The following is a 6,817-nucleotide window of genomic DNA, read 5'->3' on the forward strand; positions in this document are numbered from 1 at the left end:
CATTTTTAAAGTTTTTGACTCATACAATATTTTTACAATTTAAAAAAAGAAGCACCTTTCTTTTCTCCACACACTAGCTTTCAACAATGGATTCTGAGCTACAATAGCAAAAAGCTCAAGGAATAAAAGACAAAACAGATCAATTAAGACTCTCAGCAAAGGGAAGAGACAATCTACAGAATGGGAGAAAATACACTGAAACCTGTGAGAGCTGGAATTTGACAGGATTGCCTTCTTTTTCTGGGTCTTGCAATTTTTCCGCCTTTTACACAGCGCAGCCTTGCCATTTTTTGGTCACTTCTTTAATGGAAAATATTTGAGTTTTCCTACTCTGACAGGTTTCCACCTTAGAGGTTCCAGCTTTCGCAGGTTTCACTGCATTTGGGAATCATACATGCCATAAGGGTTTAGTATCCAGGACAGAGAAAGACCTCCTAAGTGTCAGCAACAATTGTAAAATCGGGCAAAAAACTGTAGGAGACATTTCACCAAAGATGATAAGCAAATGGTCAATAAACACATGAAAAGATGATGAATGCCCTTGTCATTAGGGAAATGCAAACCCAAACCACAAGACACACCACCTCATCCCTAGGAGGATGGCTACTATCAGAAACAACAAGAGTTGGGGAGAATATGAAGAAATTGCCGGTGGGTTGTAAAATGGTTCAGCCTCTGTGGAAAAGTGTGCCTGTTTTTCAAAATGTTAAACATACAAATAGCCTATGACCCAGAAATTTCCATTTATAGGAGCGCAGATGGTGCAAATGGTTAAGTACCCGCTTGCGAACCAAAAGACTGACGGTACGAATAACAACAAAAAGAGCAGATGTTGAGGCTGCTGATGAACAACCATATACCTCATGGGACGTGGTTCCTTGCTTTGGAGGTTGAGCGTTACGCTTTCATGGGACATCGCAGTTAACTGGCCTAATAACGTGTGGAGTGATTTAACCTCCTAGTTCACTGTGTGGTGCCTGGGGTCTTACAAGCTGCCATCCAAGGCACAAAAGTTGGTCTGTATTCACCTGGAACAACCGAGGAAAAAGTTGAGTCAGGAAAAGGAGGAGGATAAGGAATGTGTGGTAACTGCCTCCAGGAACAGCTGCCTCATTGGCCATGAGAGTAGAAGAACAGGAGAATGCCTGGCTGCCGTTACAGAATATCTTCATCGAAACTTCTATAGCAGAATCCTGATCTAAAGAGGGAAAATGCACAACAGAATTTCAAATTCTTATGGACTCCAGGCTTCCTGGAGCCATGAAGGTTAGATGAATCCCTGAAGCTATTGCCCTGCGATCATCTTTAAACCTTAAACCAAAAATATCCGTTAGAGTCTTCTTAAAATCGAACAATAGTTTAGCTTAACTAGTAAACAATGAGCCTTGAGCATTCTGCTCTTTAGAAAACTGTCTATGTGGGATCAAACTGACAACAGCAACTCAGAAGAGCTGACAGGAACCCTAGGGAGCACTGAGTTTATGTTAAGGGGAGAACAACTCAGAAAAGTTCAGTGAGAATGGTTGTGTGACTGGAAGAACGTAATCAATGTCAGTAAACGGTACCTGTAGAAAATGTTGAATTGGTGTATGTTTTGCTGTGTATATTCTCCACAACAAAAGTATAAAATTATGTAATTAAAGAAAACAAAAGTTGGCAGTTTCCACCCACCCCAGCGCCTCTGTGGCAAAGACGCCATCATTTGCTTTCGTTAAAATTACAGCAAAAAAACCCTACACTAGAGCTCTACTCTGTCACGTGGTCTCACCATGAGTCTAAAATTACCTCAATGATACCTAACAAGTAGATACACAAAAGGCTTGAAAGTAGGGATGCAAACAGCTATTTTTACACCAATGTTCAAACACCACTATTCAAAATAGCAAAAAAGTGTAAAAAAAAAAAACCCAAATGTCCATCAACAGACGCATGGATTAAAAAAATAGAATATTATTCGGTCACAAAAAGAGATTAAGTTCTCATAAATGTTACGCCATGGATGAACCTTGAAAACACTATGCTAAGTTAAACAAGTCAGAGACAAAAGTATAAATCTTGTACAGTCCCACTTAAGTATCTGTAATAGGCAAGTATATAGAGACCAAATCGTTACTAGAGGGAGCTGGGAGAGAGGACGGGAGTTAATGCTTAAGTGACACTGACTTTCTTCTAATGGTGATGGAAAATCTTGGAAGTTGATAGAGGTGATAGTTGCACTACATGGTGAAAGCAATTAACATTGAATTCTGCATGTAAAAATGGTTGAAAAAGGAAAAAGACTTGTTATATATATTTTAACACACACAGATACCATGAAATGACAGTATTAAGAAGAAAGAAATTTAATTTCTTGGTTAGAATGTATAAGTGAAAGGAGGGAGCTTTAGATGCTGTGAGGATATTGAGAGGAAAACTGGTATTTCTAAGATTTCACACGAACCTTAGGCTGTACTAATCTAAAGAAATAAAATCATATTTCAAGAACTGCAGTGCGTAAAGAATTGGTTTTTTAAGGTAATTAGGTCTAGATCACCTTGTTAATATGTGAAAAAAAGGCTTCTTCCATACCAATATATAAATATATATGTACACACAAAACACCAACTATAATTCATAGCAACTTTAAAAAAGATTAAGCACTGGCACTCTCAATAATTTCTCCAACAGGACACTGAAATACAGACACTTGAAATTTGCTCCATAGGGTTTTCAGCGCTGTGACCTTTCAGGAGCACATAGACAGGCCTGTCTTTCAAGGCACATCTGGGTGAGTTCAATCCACCAACCTTTCCGCTAATAATCTGAACCTTTTCAGCTACCCAGGGCCGCCCTACTTCACTCTTTCACTGTGTAAAGTAATTATTATACAAGATAAGGGACCTTTTCAACACTGCAGTGTCGCTGACCCTCTAAGATCTGAAGTATATGGGTTAGTGGCATTACACGGGCCTCCCATCTTCCCTTCATTCCTAATTTTCGCCGCTCTGACCCTAGGAATATGCAGGGTTTGTGCTCCAAGAAGCCGTCGACCTTTTAAGGACTGTGCTTCTTTGGTAGCAGAAACTGTGGTTCTGAAACAGGCTGTCAGCCATACTGAAAACCCCAGTCAACACCCCTCCCCCATCCCCCCTTTGTCTTGCTAACCACAAGCTTGTTTTGAGCAGGAAGTCGCAGCAGGTACTGGCTGGGTCCATTGACTAGCCCTAGTCATGCCTTGAAGCATGCACAGATTGAGATCACATGCTTCACCTGACCCTCTCCCCACCCCAATATAGGCAGGGGAGGGCTAAAGGCAGAAGACTCCAGGTACCAAACCCAACCCCTGAGGCCACTGGAAACCAAAAGCTCCCCAGCTCCCCTAGTCAGCCAACACATGGCATAAGGTCACTAGACCCCAGGTGCTCCTCGTATATGCAGACAGTAAACTTGCCACTTTCTGTTACCCTTGCAATCAGTGTCCATCTTATTTCAATCAGCTAATAAGACAGGACCAGAACCCGAGTGGTTAGGTTACAGTTCAATTCTCAGTACCCAATCTAGCACAGACTACACACCCAGGGTGTGTGATCTCAATAAATCGTTCGTCGCCTGCATTAAGACCGTTCAGCAACATCACATTTTATATCGGACCAACTACGACCGGCTGTATGGTTTCTCACACAATCGTGATGAAAATTTCTGCCTTAACGCCCAAGAAATTCCTCGAAAGCTACCTGTATTAAATGTTTTCCTCCTGAAACTGGGATAAACATGCTCCTAAACCTACGTACTATTTCCAAGTCATGTTTGTTGATTGTTCATCAGTCCTAAATACATATACCCATTAAAGGAGGAGGTTATAGTCCTCGCCACAATCTTCATTTCCCCAGGACCACTAATAATCAACAAAAGTCCTGCCTGATGAAGCACAGAAAAGAAAGAGGAGCCGTTTCAGGCAGGGAGACTGTGATCACTATGCCCCTTGAAGTAACAACAGATTTGCATTTGAGTTCAGACACTGCTACTTAGCAGGTATTTGTCTACGCGCGAGGTATTAAATTTCTCCGAGATTATTAGACTTCTGTAAAACGTTACAAATCGTCGCTCCCTGGCAGTGGTGTTTGGAGGCTCAGAGAAGGTCCCTTAGACGAAGTCCTCGACCCCGTGCCCAGCCCTCCAGAAACAGCTCAGTAAACGGTAAATATACGCAGGGGCCAGCAGTGACTGAGGGCTGAGGAGCAGCTCAAGGTAACCGCGCACCTGTGTCTCCACAACACGTGGGGACGCGCCATTCAGACGCCGGGAGCGACCCGAACCCCCAGGAGGCCCGGGACCCTGCATGTCTCCGCGTTTCCTTAGCAGCACAGGTCTGCGCGGCTCCCACCACTTCACCTGTCCACGCACCGACACACACAGGGAGCGACCCCGGCGCCCGGGAGGCCCGGGACCCTCCATGTCTCCCAGCTCCCTAAACGGCACAGGTCTGAGCGGCTCCCACCACCTCACCTGTCCACGCACCGACACACACGGGCCTCCAGGAAGCAGTTGCGGCCACACACCGGAGGAGCCGGACGGACGCCGACCAAGGAGGCACACTTCCGCTTCCGGTGAGCAGGAGAAGCAGCAGGACTCCAACAGGAACACAGAAACTAGTGATTCATCTCATTCATTGGATATATGGGAAAAAGTAAAACAAAATAGCAATGAAAATATTCATGAATTTATCAAGGAAAGCAGGTGATATGGCCAGGTAGCATTCAAACCAAGGAAGCATTGAGCATTGCATATTTGCAATTTATTTGTCTAACAGAGCACACACGAGTAGGAAAAAAATAAGCATATAAAATCACAGCTGATCTTAGGTACAATCAGGTAGGTTCCAACTCATAGTCACCATAGGTAGGACAGAACCAAACACTGTCCGGTCCTGCACCATCTTCACAACCATTGCTATTCTTGATCCCATCATTGCAGCCACTGTGTCAATCCACCTCATTTAAGGTCTTCCTCTCTTTCTTCTACTTTAACAAGCATGATGCGCTTCTCCAGGGACTTCTCCCTCCTGATAATAGTCAAAGTACGTCAGACGAATTCTCGCCATCCTCGCTTCTAAGTAGCATTCTGGTTGTACTTCTTCCAAGACACATTCCTTCGTTTTTCTGGCAGTCCACAGTATATTCAATATTCTTTACCAACACCGCAATTCAAAGGCATCAGTTCTTGAGTCTTCCTTATTCATTTCCAGCTTTTCTATGCATATGAGGTGAGTGAAAATACTATTCGTTGGGTCAGGTGCACCTTATTTCTCAAAGTGATATTTCTGCTTCTAACAGTTTAAACTGGTCTTTTGCAATAGTTTTGCCCAATTCATCATTTGATTTCTTGACTGCTGCTTCCATGGGTAAAAGTTTCTGTAAAAAATAGCTCTAAGAAACTCAATAGGAGGATGCTCTTTAGTAGCAATTACAGAGGGGCAAATCAATACCATAGACATACCATTTCACTTCCACTAGGATAGCCAAATTTAAAAAATCAGGAAAAAAAAACAAGTTAGGATGTAGGGAAATTGGAAACACCTATTGCTAGTCGGAATGCAAAATGGTAAAGCCCTCCAGCAAAAACTGTAGTGGTTCCTCAAAAACTAAAAATAGAACTTCCATGTGACCAAGCAACTCCACTCCTACTTACATAACCAAAAGACTTGCAAGCAGAGGCTCAGAGACTTGTACATCCATGTTCATTGCAGCACTGTTCACAATAGCCAAAAAGTAGAAGCAACATAAATGCCCATCTACATTTGAACGGATAAAGAAAATGTAGAAGAAATGAACTATCAGTACACATGCTACAATACAGATGGAGCTGGGAGACATTCTGCTGAGTGAAATAAGTCAATCGCAGAAGGACAAATACTGTACGACTTGACTGATGTAAAAATGCAAACCCAAATCCACCGCCATCCAGTCGATTCTGACTCATGGGCAATCCTATAGGACAGAATAGAACCGCCCTATAGGGCTCTAAAGCTGTAATATTTACGGAAGCAGACCGTTACATCTTTCTCCTGTGGAGTGACTGGTGAGTTCAAACCGCCAACCTTTCAATTAGCAGTCGAGTGCTTAACCACTCCGATACCAGGGCTCCGTAAAAAGACAAGAAAAGCAAATGTGTGGAGAAGAAATTTCATTAGTGGTTATTGAGGTGAGAGGGAAAGGAAAACGAAAATGAGATGGGGTTAAAGGTGATAGAAATACCACATTGATTAAGGGCAGTGTTGCATGGCCGATTATTCTAATAACTACCGGTAAGTTGGAACCTGTAAAAAGTTGAATTAGCAAAATTTGTGTAATATATTCACAACACTAACAACAACAACAAAAGTTCTTGCTGAGGCTGCTTAAATCTCATGAGATTTAGAGGTTTATGACCATGGATTCATGAGACCATAGAGAGATAGTATTCTAATGACACGTTTGGTGCTTCTGTTCTACCTTCTAGTTTGTTGTGTAGTGCCAGGTGTCTTAAAGCTTACAAGCTGCCATCCAAGATACACAGGTGGACTCTGTTCACCTGGAGCAACAGAAGAAGGAGAGTCAAGAATAGGAGGAAGATATGGAATACGTGGCTACTTGGCTCCATGAACAACTGCCTTCTTTGCCATGTGATCAAAAGAACTGGATTGTGCCTGGCTACAATTACTGAACGTTTTGATCAAAGATTTTATAAAAGAATCCTGATGAAAAGGGGGAAAATGCAGCACAGAATTTTTTAAAATTCATGGACTCCAGACTTTCTGGAGCCAGGAACGTTGGATAAACCCCTGAAACTCTTCCCCTGA

The sequence above is a fragment of the Loxodonta africana genome, chromosome X (genome assembly GCF_030014295.1).
Source record: "Loxodonta africana isolate mLoxAfr1 chromosome X, mLoxAfr1.hap2, whole genome shotgun sequence".
NCBI lineage: Eukaryota > Metazoa > Chordata > Mammalia > Proboscidea > Elephantidae > Loxodonta > Loxodonta africana.